Genomic DNA, 17,489 nt, shown 5'->3' on the forward strand with positions numbered 1-17,489 from the left:
TAGAACTAACTCTAGAGTGACCTTATACATGAAATAGTCATAGAAGAGTTAGTTGTAATCAGGATGAAACGTACCAGCTGACCTTGCAACTGAGTATTCAGTTGGTTCACTTTTCTTCACACATGACATTGACATTTAATTATTTACTTAAAAAAATAATCACAATTCTCAAAATGTTAATGAAGGGATTAGGTTGTTTTAGCAACCCAGAGGTCTAAACTGATCACCACAATCCACTGTATTTTCCAAGGACAGCACATTTTAAAATGTTTTGCCAGATGTTGTTTCTTCTTTCTTCAAGATTGTTGATAGAGCGCCATTTGAAGTTTTCATTTATTTATAGAATAGAATCATAGACTCATAGAATAATTTCACTTGGGAAAGATGTGTAAGATCAACAAGTCCAACTGTTAACCCAGGACTGCCAAATCCATCCCTAGACCATGACCCTAAGCACCACATCTGGGCAGTTTTTAAACACCTCCAAGGGTGGTGATTCTCCAGTTTCCTTGTGCAGCCTGTTCCAATACTTGACCACCCTTTCAGTGAAGAAATTTTCCCTAATATCCAACCTAAACCTTCTATGGCACAACCTGAGGCCGTTTCCTCTTCTCCTGTCACTTGTTATCTGGGAGAAAAGACCCACCCCCACCTGCCTACAGCCTCCTTTCAGGTAGTTCTAGAGGGCAGTAACATCCCCCACTTGAGCCTCCTTTTCTCCAGACAGAACAACCCCAGTTCCCTCAGCTGCTCCTCAGAAGACTTGTGCTCCAGACCCTTCAGCACCCTCATTGCCCTTCTCTGGATATGCTCCAGCACCTCTGTGTCCCCCTTGAAGTGAGTGGCCCAAAACTGAAGACTGTTTGAGGTGTGGCCTCACCAGTGCTGCGAACAGCATTTCCCGTGTCCTGCTGGCCACAGTATTTCTGACACGAGCCAGGATGCTGTTGGCCTTCTTGGCCACCTGGGCACACAGCTGGCTCAAGCCCAGCCGGCTGCTGACCAGCCCCCCAGGCCCTTTCCCCCAGGCCCTTCCCAGCCGCTCTCCCCCAGCCTGTAGCGCTGCGGGGGGCTGGTGTCACCCACGGGCAGGACCCGGCACTGAGCCTTGTTGAATCACATACAGCTGGCCTCGACCCATCGGTCCAGACCCCTCTGCAGAGCCTTCCTGACCTCAGGAAGATCAACAATCCCACCCAACTTGATATTGTCTGCAAACTTTCTGAGGGTGCACTTGATCCCCTTGTCCAGATGGTTGATAAAGGCTCAATACTGAGCCCTGGGGTGACACCACTTGTGACCAGCTACCATGTGTATTTAACTCCAGTCACTACAGCTCCTTGGCCCCAGGCACCCAGCCAGCTTTTTACCCAGCACAGATGCACCCATCCAAGCCATGAGCAGCCCATTCCCCCAGGACAACGCTGTGGGAGATGGTGTCAAAGGCTTTACTGAGGTCCAGGCAGTAACATCCACAGCCTTTCCTCATCCGCCAGGCAGATCATCTTGGCACAGAAGGAGCTCGGGTTAGTCAAGCAGGACCTGCCCTTCATGAACCCCTGCTGGCTGGGCCTGATCCCCTGGTTGTCCTGCACGTGCCATGTGAGGGCACTCAGGATGATCTGCTCCATAACCTTCCCTGGCACCGAGGTCAGGCTGACAGGCCTGTAGTTCCCTGGATCCTCCTTCCTGCCCTTGTTGTAGTTATGTGTCACACTGGCCAACCTCCAGTCTTCTGGGACCTCCCCAGTTAGCCAGGACTGCAGATAAATGATGGAGAGTGGCTTGGCGAGCTCCTCCACCAGCTCCCTCAGTACCTTCTGGTGGATCCCATCCGGCCCCATAGACTTGTGTCTAAGTGGAGCAGCCGGTCACTGACTGTTTCCTCCTGGACTGTGGGGACTTCATTCTGCTCCTCATCGCTGAATTCAATGCAGTGTTTGAGGTTAAAAGTAAACTTTTTACAGACCACATCTTTGACAAGTGTTTCTTTGCTGTATAAAATTTGCTGAACTTGCCTGGAACAAGCAATCTGTAGGAATCAATGTTTCTGGAGAAAGGAGTGCTTGCGGTTGCAGGAAACTGAAATGAGTAGAGACACTTTGAAAGCTGTTCTGTTTCTTAGTGAAACTTTTCTCGTGTTTTCTGCATACTCACTCAGAACACTACATTACCGAGCAATATCTTTTAAATTAATGTATATTTTGCTATTAATTCAAACTTATACTGTGTTATATCAACAGTTCTTCAAATTTAAGATACCTTACGGCAATATTTTTTTTTTTTTTTAATTCTGAAAATACTGTTATTCAATATATGGCTAGGCAGGTGGTCACCAACAAAAGATGTATGTTATCCATGTCAGTCAATGTTTTTCTACTTAATTTATAGTACTATAAAAAATCATTATTATATAAAATACCACAAGATAAATAGCAGCAATATTTATAGAATCATAAAATCATAGATTCATGTAGGTTGAAAAAGATGTTTAAGATCAACAAGTCTTTTTAAGATCAACAAGATGTTTAAGATCAACAACAGCCAGGACTGCAGTCCCTAAGCACACATCTATGTGTTTTTTAAACACTTCCAGGGATGGTGATTCCACTGTCTCCCTGTGCAGCCTGTTCCAATACTTGACCACCCTTTCAGTGAAGAAATTTTCCCTAATATCCAACCTAAGTCTTCTATGGCACAACCTGAGGCCGTTTACATTTGTCCTGTCACTTGTTATCTGAGAAAAGATGCACCCACACCTGCCTACAGCCTCCTTGCAGGTTGTTCTAGAGGGTGGTAATGTCCCCTCTGAGCCTCCTTTTCTCCAGACTTAACACCTCCAGTTCCCTCAGCTGCTCCTCATAAGTCCTGTCCTCCAGACCCTTCAGCAGACTCATTGCCCTTCTCTGGATACACTCCATCACCTCTGTGTCCCCCTTGAAATTAGGGGCCCAAACTATTGTTAGCTATTCTAATTTACACTTTGGGAAGTTATTTTATATCTCAGTGCCTTATTTTTAGGTTTTAAAAATATTTTAAATATTATTATAGATATGAAATTTATAATAAAATTGCATTTCTGCCCCTTCACATACCCATGATGATGCACTCGTGGTCAAGTTCTGGAAGAACTGAGGGATGAAATCTTTTGGAAGGTATTTTGATTCACTATCACTACAGCCTACAAACAGCCTGTCAAGAGTACTTCTAGCACTGAGGCTGTGTTGAATTTGTCTTTGTCAGTGAAGCTACCACTTTCTACTAGCCTAGTAAGAGACTTATCAGATGTTTTTAGAGCTTGAAGCAATACATACTGCTATAAAAATTCTGACTGCCCAACAAAATCCTGAACAGAGGCTGCTATAACTTGGAAGTCCTGAATCTTCTAAATAGTACCTAAAACATTTCAAACTGAGTAAAGGCCAAAAACTGGAGGACAGAAATGTAAATCAAGGATCTGAGTGTCCCCTCAGCAAGTTTGCTGATGATACCAAACTAGTAGGAGCCGACACACCAGAAGGCTGTGCTGCCATTCAGTGAAACCTGGACAGACTGGAGAGCTGGGCAGGGAGGAACCTCATGAAGTTCAGCAAAGACAAGTGTAAGGTCCTGCACCGAGGGAGGGAAAACCCCACACACTAGTACAGCCTGGGGCTGACCTGCTAGAAGGCAGCTCTGCGGAGGACCTGGGACTTCTGGGTGACAGCAAGTTGCCCATGAGCCAGCAGCGTGCCTTGGTGGCCAAGATGGCCAAGGGGATTCTGAGGTGCATTAGGAGGAAGAGCATGGTCAGCAGATCCAAGGAGGTGATCCTGTCCCTCTACTCTGCCCTGGTGAGGTCACATCTGGAGTGCTGTGTTCACCTCTGGGCTCTTCAGTTCAAGAGGAAGATGGTCCAGTGCAGCTACAAGATAACTGGGGGACTGGAGCATCTCCCTTATGAGGAAAAGCTGAGAGAGCTGGGCCTGTTCAGCCTGGAGAAAAGAAGACTGAGAAGGGATCTTATTGACGTCTATAAATATCTTAAGGGCAAGCATCAAGAGGATGGGGCCAGGCTATTTTCAGTGGTGCCCAGCAACAGGACCAAAGGGAAACAGGCACCACCTGCAGCACAGGCAGTTCCATCTGAATATGAGGAAGAACTTCTTTACCTTGAGGGTGGCAGAACACTGGGACAGGCTGCCCAGAGAGGCTGTGGAGTCTCCTTCTCTGGAGACATTCCAAACCTGCCTGGACATGAACCTGCAACCTGTCAGGTGAGCCTGCTTTAGCAGGGGTTTAGACTAGATGACCTCCAGAGGTCCCTTCCAACCCTGACCTTTGATTCTTTGATTCTGTGATCCACATATTTTCCTTTGTTCATCATCAGATTTCAGTTATAACTTCCAGAATTGGGGTGGGGTGGGAGGGTGAGATGCCTTATGCAAGAATAGTAACATAATTGACCTCTGTTTACATGAATGAATTACTTCTGATTTCTAAGTGGCTAAACCCTGAGACCACAGGCTAAGTATTGCATTATGATAACATAAATTTGTTATGTCTTAGAACAACATTGTAGCAAAGATACCACTACACTTCTAAAACAAATACATATATTTCAAAATAAACAAACCTTTCTTTCACACAAACATAAAAAGCCCAAGACCATTCACCTTTTCTGTGGTATCTGCAGTAGACCTGAAGTAGCTTCTAAACTCTAATTATTTCATGTCACCAGAGTGTAGACTTGAGGGAAGAGTGAGTGACATCATCTGCTTGGACTTGTGCAAAGCTTTTGACGCTGTCCCACATGACAGCCTTGTCTCTAAACTGGAGAGATGGATTTTATGGTGGACCACTTGGTGGATAAGGAATTGGCTGGATGGTCACACTCAAAGAGTTGCGGTCCATGGCTCAATGTCCAGGTGGAGACCAGTGACGAGTGGCATTCCTTAAGGGTCTGTACTGGGACTGGGTGCTGCTTAGCATCTTTGTTGGCAACATGGACGGTGGGATTGAGTGCACTCTCATTAAGTTTGCTGATGACAACAAACTGTGTGGTGACACCAGAGGGAAGGGATGCCATCCACAGGGACCTTGACAGGCTTGAGAAGTGGGCCTGTATGAACCTGGTGAAGTTCGACAAGGCCAAGTGCAAGGCCCTGCACCTGCGTGGGTGAAAACCCCAATATCAATACAGGCTAGGTAGATAATGGGTGTAGAGCAGCCCTGAGGAAAAGAACTTGGGGACACTGGTGGATGAAAACCTCAGCGTGGCCTGACAATGTGCACTTGCAGCCCAGAAAGCCAATCAAATCCTGGGCTGTGTAAAAGGTGTCACCAGCACGTTGAAGGAGGTGATTCTTCCCCTCTGCTCTGCTCTGCTCTTGTGAGACCCCACCTAGAGTACTGCATTCAGCTCTGGAGCCCCAAAACATAAGAATGACATGGACCTGTGGGAACGAATCCAGAGGAGGACCGTGAAGGTGATCAGGCAGCTGGAGCACCTCTCCTGTGAAGACAGGCTGAAAGAGTTGGGGTTGTTGAGCCTGGAGAAGGGAAGGCTCTGGGGAGACCTTGCAGCAGCCTTCCAGTATCTAAACAGAACCTACAAGAGAACTGGAGAGGGATTTTTTTACAAGGGCATGTAGCGATAGGCCAAGGGGTAATGGTTTTAAACTGAAAGAGGGTAGATTTAGACTAGATATAAGGAAGAAATCTTTCACCGTGAGGGTGGTGAGGCACTGGCACACTGGCACAGGCTACCCAGGGAAGCTGTGGGTGCCCCATCCCTGGACGTCCAGGCTGGATGGGGCTTGGAGCAACCTGGTCTAGTGGAAGGTGCCCCATGGCAAGGGGGTTGGACCCAGATGGACTTTAAGGTCCCTTCCAAACCAAACCATTCTATGATTCTGTGATGATTCTATGAACCAAGAGTACATAAACTGATATACCTTGTTTCTGATATACCATCTCACCTAAATGAAATTTCATAAGAAAGAATGACTGCACTGATATACTTATTTCCTGAAAATATAATATGAAATCGCAACCTGGGAGCCATCTTCTAAACAAAGGGCTTTGAGATAGTATGCTCATGGTCAAGCCATCAACAAGTATGCAATATGAAATAATTGACATGTTCCATTAAGTGTCTGCATGAAGTCTATAGATGCTCTTCAGTATTCATTACTATTTTAGGATTTTCCTTTTCTGTTCTTTCTAATTGCATGCTTAGGAATGATGTTTGGGGCTTTTTTTTTTTTTTTTTTTTTTTTTTTTTTTTTTGTTGCTGGTTACTCAGAGGTGTTTTTTTCCCATTTGCAAAGAAACTGCTAGCAGGATGTACACAGTGTCTAGCTAGGACTAATGAGCCTGCAGGATAAGCATCAATATGCTTGCCAACCCACATGTAAGACCTTATGTCTGTGTTTACTCAGACTGATCTTTGATGCTGCTGCCTTGTAACTCTTTCAGTTAACTTCAGGTTTTCATACCTTTCTCTAGCAGTACTTTTCTTCTTGAATTTTTGGGCAGCTATTCCTATCTCAACAGTCTAACCTCTGCTTGAAATATTAACTTTCTTACCATTTGTAGTTGTTTCCTGTGGACTTTGGCAAAGTTGTTCATAACTAAACAATTTTCTCTGAGCTGAACTTTTGCAGCTGGACTGCATCAAAAAGACTTTGGACTAGGCAGTGGAACCTTTTGGAGAACAGTTACAATTAAACTTGTAAACAGACAGTACTTTGGAGGGGGTAGAAAAGGAAACACTAGTAAAAATAAGCAGAGTAATGCTTTATAATAAATTTAATGAAGTCATTAGGTGAGCTTCACCTAATTCTTGGTTGTAATTGAGAGCAGAACAAACATAACTTTTTATGAGACTGGATTCTTTAGTTAACACAGCAATATGGAGAGGACAGGGGGCCTGTAAAAAAATTCATGTTCTTAGTTCTGTAAAAGTAAATGATCATTTTAGCTACCACAGATGAGAAAGAGAGAGGATAATTTCTCTTGTGATGCTTAAGAACTTAGAGAAGAGAATAAGTTTGCCATGGGGAAAACCCACAAGCTTCATTTTTTGTTGTTGTTTTGTGATCCTCAGATTTGAAGAAGCTCATCTTAGAATTTAGGTTTATGCTAAACCAAGCTAAACCCCTGTTTTTCTTTACTAGGATTATATTTTCTGTTCAGTAACTCATTTGCAAAAATATAACTTTGTCCCTCTGCTTTCTTATAATCTTGGCCAGTATACCTTTAAGTTGCTCATCCATCACAGTCAAAAGCTGTCTTCATGAATCACTTCTTGGTGTCAATGATTATCACTTATTTTGCAGGCAACAAGAAACTGGATACTTTTTCAAGGTAGATGTTTCATTAACAATTTATCCTTTGAAAATCCAGATTATTCTCAACACTTTATAGAGAAAATGAAACATTTTTAAGAGAAATATTAACCTTAAAATAGCAAACTATTCTCTGCTACTTCATATAAAAGATCCGTATATTTAAGTATAAACCTACTTGTAAAGGGTTTATAATTTGATTAGATTTATATTGCTCAGTTAAAAGTAACAAAGTCATACCAAATGTCATACTGAAGTTGTTTTCAAAGTAAACTCAGGATTAGGCAGAGCAGAGATGAGTGGGGAGAGTTGATTAGTTACACTGCATTATGATGCAAAGCTATAAAAAAATCATTTATAATATTGCTGTTTAATAAAATCTAAAAGGTTCACATTAAGATCATCCCCCTGGCGCTAGACCTTGTACAATCAAAGGATAGTAATCAGTGTTTGCTAAAGAAGCTCTCAGTCCAAACAGATTAAAGTGTAGGAGGGAAAAGATTATTTAACTCTCTTATCTCATAATTGTCTCTAGGATGATTGCTAAAGTATATTTCAGGTATGAGAAAAGTCAGTTTGATAAAGGGAGAGCATCATGTTATTATTATTAATTTCCCACATCCTATGTGAATATATCCTTTGGGCTACTCTTTAACAACTACCCTATTTTGTCTGCAAGTCATAAGCTGTGGTCTCAGATCTGGTCTGTGGTTCTTAAAAAAATGATGTTAGTGAATCAGTCAGGATAGAAAGGACGTATGAAAGTATACTTTATATATAATCTGTCTTCAAAGTCTGACATAGCTGTCATTAGGTCTGTTGATAGACTCCCACTGTCAAATCAGTGTCTATAAATATAGTAAAAGAATTGGCAGTGCAAGTTTCTGTACTCTTAGTATTGTGTCCCAGTTTTTCAAAGATCACTTAAAAGAATGACTTAGTGGTTTAGTTTTCATCCTTATTCTTCCCTGTCTAATCGCTAAGGCTACTCATAAGGAAGAGATTTACTTATGCTTGCTCCTAGACTTTAGGAACTTAAACTGATATCATCATCTTTCACTTGAAATTCTGACCAACTATTAGAAATTTTATGTCTTTAGTGGGATGGGCTAGAATTGATGACTTCTATTCCTGCCGCTGAAGAATAGTACTGAATAATCCTTCATACTGAATTGGTTTTCTCCTGCTCACGTCTTGTTTCACATTAGATGTGTTATGTGCAAATAAACACCAAATCCCAGAAAAATCAGGTTTTCAGTATGCAGCATCTTACATACTGTGGGTGTTTAAAAATGTCTAAAGAAAAAAAAAAAAAAAAAAAAAAGCCAAGCCACAACTAAGAAGTAAAAAGTGAAAAGTAAAGTATCCCTTTGGAAGTATGAATTGATAGGCCCTTATTCAGGGCCTATGGAGAAAGTATTTTATTCTGCTCAGTTGGTTCTGAAATTGGTGCAGGGATATCAAGAAAATGATCATATTCATAGCACCACACATGCTAGTGAGTTAGTGCTTATTCCACAGCAAAGCTGGGTTTCTCTGCCTGCCCCCCAAAAAACAAAACACCAAACCCAAACCATTGTTCTTTTTTTTTTTTATAGGAGCAATGCTGCAATGTTTAGAAAGGTTTTCACAACTTAATTGGCAGAAGATGCTGACTTATGCAGAAACACGCACATATATTTCTTTTTAAACTTTGGCGTAAACCCATGGACTTGAATGAAACTACTCACATAAAACTGTGTTCAATACTTTGATGAATGAGGAACATAGTACTATTTTTATTTCTGCTGTGCCCTAAAGCTGAGCTTAAATTTAGAGAAGAGGGAGGATAAGAGTGTGAAAATAAAAAAAACCTTTTCTATAGTCTCTATAGAAGCAAGAAAAAAATATAATAAATGGCTTATTGCTATTGTGTTTTTTCAAACTATTACATTTTAATTTATTAGCTGAATGAATCCAAGCTGGCATATTGTGTGAAGTATTTAAACAGAAGTAATATGAAGTGATCTGAACTTGAAGTGCTTCACTTGAAGTTATCAAAAAGTTCATCTGTATCTTTTTCAAAGTCTTGTTTGACTGTAGCATCTTCAAGATGCCCTGGTGAAAATTACCGTGTCCCTTGGTAATAGGTAATATCTTCAAACTTGCCATCCAGTCAAAGCTTTTTCATGTACTCTTGTTCTGAGTGAAAACTAGCCTACATTTCATAAATGGTTGTGAACCTGGACATAATCCCAGTTAGTAGGGGATTTTTGCATGGTGATCTGCATGATAATTTACAGAAGCTTACAATTCTAAATCAGATTTTGCTATGGATATTTTTTGTTAGAATATTTTTTTTTTTAAGCTAGATGAGTAAACCCCATCTTTTCTGCTCTGATCAGTTTTCTGCATTTAGTGCTATAGGCAGGAATTTATATGTATTATAGCAACTCTTAAAATAAGTGTTGCTTTTTTAAATATTCTAAAAGATATATGAATTTTAAAATATGAATCATAAAATAAGTATGTGTATATATATACACACACAAATGCATGAAATTATACTTGCATGTTTTTCATTACTGCGTTCTGTGATATTAACCAGTTGTATTGGTTTATGAACTGCCATAAACTCACTGAAATGTAAGACATGCAAAATACGGTTTTAAAATGAAAAAGAATAATGCTTTCAGCTATAGCTGGGTTTAGACCTGGAGACCCATCATTAAACTGCAATAACATGAAATTATGCACACATCTGTATACACAACATTTATTTGAACCAATTTCTAGATCATGCAGAAAGGATAGATCTTATCAATCTGGTCTTCAACAAAGCCTTACTGTAGCGATGCCTTACTGAATATGATGAAAGTGTCTGCTGATAGAAAATTAGCAAACATAGAAGTTAGAGTAACTGTAATGTCAATAAAGTCTTGAGCAAAAGAAAGGGTGAGACAACACTCCAGATTTTTCTCTTGCAGTGAAGAGAAGTTAACCAGCAGAGTTTCTAAAGACTTGGATGGTTGGTCAATATTTTCATGCAGGATGACGCTAAACATAGAAGCAAGCTAGTAATGTTTTGTAATAGCCCAGGTTTGAGAGTCATCCCTGATAAGGAACAGAATTAAAATGTTGTACAGGGAGAACTGAATGATCTGAGGAGTTGGATTAGTGTATATGAGTACACAATGGCATAGAGTGAACCTTCATGTATCTAGGGACTGAAAAGAGTTTCTGCAGTTAAATAGGTTTTCAACAGATACAATAAAGAAGAGAAAGTTGTGTATGTTAAATGTAGTCAGTGAATGAATGCAATGAAAAAAATAACAGCAGACAACATACTCCTTGTACAAGTGGACAAATGGACAAATAACCAGTGTGCTTTGTAACACTTTGTCCGGAATATAATTTTCAGTTATAATAGATGTGAAGGTCTGAACCCGTTTTTCAGCAGAGGACAGGGAAATAAAAATTCTAGTTATACCTAAGGTACAATTTGATATCAGGATTGCCCGAGGAGATGCTGTCTAGTCTTTTCTTTTTTCCCCCTCTTATTCAACAGTAACTCCATGCTGCAAATTTGTTTTCTTAGCTGCAGTTAGAGGACTGCTATCAGTGTCTGACACCATCAACCCTGGTTCTCAGTCAAATACTGACTAAATGTTATTCTGAACCAGTGTGTCAAGAATAGACTGATAAAGGTTCAAAAAAGTGTAAGTTACAGCTTGGGTACAAGTTACAGGGAGACTGGGAGGCAGATATACAATTGCAGCAAAAGGACCTTTTGGATATCTGCTACAAGAAAATTCCAGGTGAACTGGAAAGTTGGTGCTTGAAGCAGTGGGGAGGGGAGTACCATGAGTGTATAGGCACAGCTCTTAAGCAGCAATGTTTAGATCAAAAGACATGTTCACGTGTTCATGTTCACGGTAAGGAAAGAGGATTTATAAGCTAAAATACAACACTGCAGGCGTGCTGCTTCCAGACTGAAGCAGTGTGGTGACATGCTGCACTAACTGGGCCAGGGAGAACTCAAGGATCCGTGCCACACTCAAGTGGCATATTCACTTTTCATGAAAGTACAAAAAAAGAAATACTATGTTATGATTCCAGCTTCTATCATCTTCTTGTTACATTTTCAAACCATCACTTCCATGCTTTCTCGCACAGAACTTTCTATAAATATCCCCACTACTATTTACTTGACAGCTGCTAATGTCTTGGAAGCACTGACTAACATCATGTATATTATAAGAATACTAAATATTTCCTCACACTTTAGAGTGTTCCTTCACACTTTTCCTTGCCTTGTCATATAAAAATAATAATAAAACAGTACAAGCCAGGTATTTTTTGCTCTATATTTGTTTACTGCTTGCCAAAATGGGTTTTAGTTCCATTACTTTACAATTAAAATGTGTGCTACTGGGTAAAAAGCATTCGTAAATATGCAGGTTATAAAATGTCTTTTGGAGGTTCTTCTGGATTTACTCTTCAGTTTAACACTTTTGTAATCTTTGCTACAGAATATTGCAAACTGCAGAATGTAAATTGAACATTCTTGCATAAATTCCCTTGCAGCTGGACAGAAAAAGGCTGGTCATTTAAGGACTGTGTTAGACAGAGGGGAAAAAATGTTCACTCTCTTAAAATGTTTGTAGTTTCTTCCTTCTGTGTCTATTTTTCAGTTTCAATACTTCCAGAATTTTTTTTTAGACTTCTTCATTTTCTAAAATCTAATCTTATTTTACTAATTTAAGTTACATGTAGAAGAAAAAGACTTATATTTAAAAACTCATCGTGTACACTTGATGCCATAAATCTTGGAAACTCAATAGCTTCCAATAATCTTGGAGTCTCCTTTATGTATGGTCTCTGTCAAATACATAATGTATTTAGTTTCTTTATTTCAAAACTTCAATATATATCTATGTTTTTCTTCCTGCTGCAAATGCCCAGAACAACTTTTTTACTTGTTGACAGAACGTGCAACAGCTTATTTTTTGCTCACTCCTTTAGAAGTGAACTAATCGAATAAAATTGGATCCTTTGCAAAGGACTGCACTTCGGGAGTGCAAAAGAAGGTGCATCACTTAAGCCTCATCTAAGATTTAAAACCAATGATTTAAATAGATTTTTAGATGAGTCATAATTACTATACAAGCATTCTGCACGGAAGTGAATGTGATTTACCTGCATATTTTCACTCAGAATGTAATTACTTGCCAGTGTATTACCTCTCAGTTTTGATGAGTCTATTTTTAAAATTAAATCATTATGTGTGCTTCTCCTCTCACCACACGGAGGACCTGTGCTGGGATGTCTGTGCTGCTGAACTTCCAAAGCCAAGGCTCTTGGAGGAGTCCTCTGAAGTAAGATAAATTGCCCATAAGACAGGATTTAGAGTAACTGAAGTGATTTTATACACAAATCGTTTTATGAGAGATCCTGAGAAAGGGTGTTTTGGTTACCAGAAGTCATGTCACTGGATTTAATATTAATTGTCTCTAATAGAAGCTTCCTTGGGAATCAACAGGCCAGAACGATGCAGCAGGCAGAACCTTATTTCAACTTTTAAGTACACGAGGCCCTTGGCTATGAGGTGGCCCATCCCTGCCCTCATCTCAAGCTTTTTTTTTGTACTAGAGAAATAAGCTAGTCCCATTCAGAATTTCTAAACCCAGCATAACTTCCTAATTATTTTATTTGAGCTAATGAAATGTTAAAAAGATTTCACCTTTTCATCTTCACTGCCCCATTTCTCTCCCTGTGCTATTTCACGTGTTGTTTTTGGGCCTCCTGAGCCTGACCTTCCTTTCCATTTCTGGCAGCAGCACCCTGACTGATTTTTATCTGCAGAGCCAGAAGCCATCACTCTATTTCTGGACTTCTGCTGGGGGTCAGTGCTCTAATTAGCATGTTACTTATTCTCGTGTGTTTTTAATCAAGGTTAAGGGGTCTAGCTCCCCTTTAGGAGCTAGCTAGGAAAAATTTCTCGATTCCCGAGGTGCTCCTGAGCATTCGATAACGTATCTATGACCTGGATTTCCCAAACCACCTTCTCTAAAATTCTCATCTTGTTCTCCTAACTGCTTTGTGCTTTGCATCTTCCTTTTTTTTTTTTTTTTTTTTTTTTTTTTTTGTCCTCTTTTTGTTTTTGTCTTTCCTGTGTTGCTATGGTCTTGTCTGCATCTGATTAATTCAGGCACAAAGAACAGTGTAAATAACTCCAGAAACTGACCTTAAATTGCCTTTACCTCATCAGGCTTACCATGAAATATGTTATTTGCAGGGAAACTTGTCGAGTTTAATCTCAACATTGATTTAATTAAAACAAGGAGCCAGAGAATAAGGCATCATCAACTTTTTTGTATTTGTCATTCTAAGGATTGACAATATGAAGCAAAATATTTCTGTACTTCAGGAAAACATTCCAAGACACTTTCAGTAATGATTATAATGGAAATACAAATTTTCTGGAAAAAAAAATATATATTCTGATTTATGAAAAGAAACTGTATTGCAGTTTTAATACAAGGCCTCAGCTGTAACAGGTTTTTTTCTACTGACTTTATAATCTCAGCACTGAAGATAACTTTTTCCACCAATATAGAATATCTAAAGTGGACAGCCAGCCTGGTGCAATAACTCAGTGTCACTGCACTTGTGTAAAGCAATTCCCCTTGCCCCCTGCCCCATATTTCTAGATCTTAGTGAAAAAGTACCTGAAAAATTAAGTGCTTTCAATCCTTTATATATATGACAGAAAAGCTGGAAAAAGAATGGGCTACAGACAGCAAATTATTTTACCATTGCTACGTAGGTCTATTACAGAAAAACAACTTTCCACTGGAAATACAACAGGAGGGCTTCTTTGATCCATAAATATACAGTCTAAGCTCATTTAACACAGCAAGTAATCCAACCTGATTTCTGATCTGGCACTAAATGCTAGACCAATATACTCAGAAATGGTTTCTAAGGCTCCAGGTATGATGAAATAAACCACCAAGATGGAGATAGAGGGCCGTACTTTCCTGGGTATGGAGAAAAGAGCAGAGAAATCTGAATTGCTTTGTCATGAGAAAGGTTTCTGTTTGATTTTGTCCAGCAGTAAGTATATTTTCCCACAATAACAAAATGTTCTTTGCTATAAACACATGCATTTGTCATTTGACCAACTTAGTTTCTCCACATGTGAAGACGTCTTAGGTATCAACGTTTCTATTCCTCTGTTGTGCCACTAATAAAATGTTTACCATAGTCCTGTCTTCACACTGAGACCTTCTTCTTCCCCATACATTTCCAGATTATCCATTCCCAATCCTCCCATATTATTTCAGTGATACTATGTTTCATTTTTTTTTTACATCCAATTCAGAAATCACTTTTTCTTCTTTTTTTTTCCAGTTTCAGAAACTAGATGAACTAGTACATTAACTTCAGCAATTTAGCAAAAGGAAAACCCTTCATCTTGTCTAATTCTTCCATTCTGTTTTGAACCAGAAAAATACTACTATTTGTCAAAGCTTTAGTTTTCATTTGGGCAACTGCCTAAATATGAGTAGCTAAAGCATGTTTATTTAATTTTACTGCAATGTACTATTCAGGATTTGCCCCAAACTGTTCCTTAGCATTGCCTTGAGGAGCAAAACTCCAAGTATCTGAAAGCTACTGATAACCTCTAGCCAAATGAATAAATGTATGTTTATGAATTTTCTCTGCAGATGAATTGCAAAAGGGACAGCACAGCAATTCCAGTTGCTGCTATAAATGAATAAAGTTAGTGAGTGAATTATTCCTAGTCTAGTAGGATAACCTGGAAGAGTCTTCATTAACTAATACTTTTCCCCAAGAGAATCACTTAAATTCTGTTTGGATTCTAGCATAATCAAAATGGATTCTGGTAGTGCCTGACTAGGCATGTACCCCAAAACATTTATTTTTCAGTATTTCAAAAATATAACAAGGGAAGGGGATATGCCAAGATGTATGCAAAGTGACTACGTTCACCTCTGAGATTAAAATGACATTGAGTGTTATATTTTAATGTCAAGTGAACTTTGTCCTAGGACGTGTTATGGTTGATGAAGGAAAAATAACAGATCTGAGAACTGGGTAGAACAGTTTAGAATTGTGGATTCCAAGTGTATTGGTCTTGCTAAGTGAGATTGTGTGTGGGGGTGGCTGTGTGTGTGTGGGGGTGTGTGTGTGTGTGGGGGGGGGGGGTTTAAAACTGCTGTTTTGGAATACTAATTTAATGCATATTACTTTAACTTAGTTTTCTACTGGTATGGAGAGTTTGATTTTAGAACTTTTTCTCCCCTTTTGTGAGGTGCTAATGTGTGACAATGTTCTCTTGATTAGAAGGGTGACTGGATGTACTTCAGCAAGAAGCAGTGCTTTATTGGAGTGAAGAAATAATGATATATACCTCTGTCTTATAAAAGATAGTTTTGAAGAAGAGGGAGACTTATTTTCTGAAGCTGTGAAAGGTTTTGTTTCTCTTGAACGGGGCCTGATTGCTGGAAAAAACAAGGGCCAGCCATTCCGGTGCTGGTGGTTGCTTCTGTCTGGCAAGGCTGTGCCTTCCACCTTTTTTTAGTTGTGAATAACGTGCACATTTGGAGTATGCTCTAAATTAAAATTGTGTTTTGAGGACCCAAATATATCCTGCCAGAGGATTATAAGAAGCCATTCTGTGGGCTTTTTTGTCAGTGGAGTGACTTTAGAAGACCCAAAAAGCAGTCAAGGTTCCTTGGCTTTTATTTGCTTTGGTCCTTTACTTTTCCTTCCTTGTGACTATTCATAAGCCTTTAGGAGAAGTTCCCTGGCTACTTTCTGGCTCTGAAACTCTCCTTAATAAGAGCTCAGGGAATTCCTCACAGCTAACACAGTGAGCTACTGCAGTCGAGCTCAGTGCCACTGTGTGTTTCTGAGCTGGAGCTGCTCACATTGCTCTATGCCTGACAGTCCTGGAGCCACAAAATAAGTGCCACAATGTGGGGGCAGGGGAGGCTGCTTTACATTTGGCCAAATGACAACAGCTGCTACTGGAGGTTTTGAAATGTGTTTTCATATTAGGACATGAACAGCATCCTTTGAATACACTGCAAATTTTGTGTGCGAATGCTGCTTTGCATTTGAGTCAGATATTTCTCATTTCTGAAACATGCAGTCTCCTTCTCACCTTATACCCTAGTATATATTTTTTCGAAGTCAGTTCATCTCCATTAATATTTTACCTTGAAAAATGGCACGCTTTGTGATTTCCCTGTACATATACTAGATATAAGGAAGACACAAAGATTACAGTTCTCCTATTCTCATTAACTCAGTGGCTGAAATCCTTTTCCTTCTGTCCACGGGAATGGATCTTACAATCAGTATCTGTATCCATTAGATTTTTTAAAAAATAATACAGAGTAGTCTTTAGCTCTCTCTCTGAGTACTTACAGCTTCCATTTTTATTCTTTTTCATGGTGGTTTTCATACAGATGTTAATATTATGACACTACCAGTAGTGTCAGGAAAAATATTTTGTGTGAATTGGATTTCCTTGTGAGTTTTCGATATACATTCATTTTTTCCATACATGCTATATGATATGAAAACAACTATTCTAAATGATTCCAGACAAGGACATTTTATATCAGCTATATTTAAATATTTCAAGAGGAGGCGATAGACTGGCTACACTTCCAGCTGTGTCCTTCTCTTTTACATCCTCTTACTTCAAACTTTAATCTGCTTGGGTTTTCTGAATACTGCAAAGAAACTATATCATGTGAAACTGCCACTAAGAAAAATTACCTGAGGGCATTCTGACTTTCTGCTTAAGCTTTATTTTTTCATTTATTTATATTAACAATCATTAAGCAATTTAATAATTATAAGCCTCATTAGCATTTTAATGAGACTAGTGGCCATTGCTAAGTGTAATTAAATTAGTTTTATTGTATGGTATTTTGAAGCTGTGATTAAATTAAGTTTTACTGTGCTTTGAAGACTAAACCTATAGAGATCACTCTTCAGTAACAGTCTTGTTAACTTATGAGAAGTCTCTAAAATAGACATACCCAGAAAAAAAGGCAAAGTGTTCTCTACTGGAGTTAATCATAGAAATAGAAAAATCAAATGCTCCTGCTGCTACCAGCTCCAAGATTACCAATA

At 39.3% G+C, this 17,489-nt stretch overlaps 1 long non-coding RNA gene across 1 annotated transcript; it reads right to left on the reverse strand.

Moving 5' to 3' along the window:
* Nucleotides 1–2,252: 2,252 nt before the first annotated feature.
* Nucleotides 2,253–15,496, reverse strand: LOC308054951. The gene is made up of 2 exons (XR_013924319.1): nucleotides 3,413–15,496; nucleotides 2,253–3,382 (listed from the first exon to the last, which is right to left on the reverse strand). It is a non-coding gene; the product is annotated as an uncharacterized lncRNA (long non-coding RNA).
* Between the last annotated feature and the right edge of the window lie 1,993 nt (nucleotides 15,497–17,489).

This window comes from Falco punctatus (genome assembly GCF_963210335.1).
Source record: "Falco punctatus genome assembly, chromosome: 1".
NCBI lineage: Eukaryota > Metazoa > Chordata > Aves > Falconiformes > Falconidae > Falco > Falco punctatus.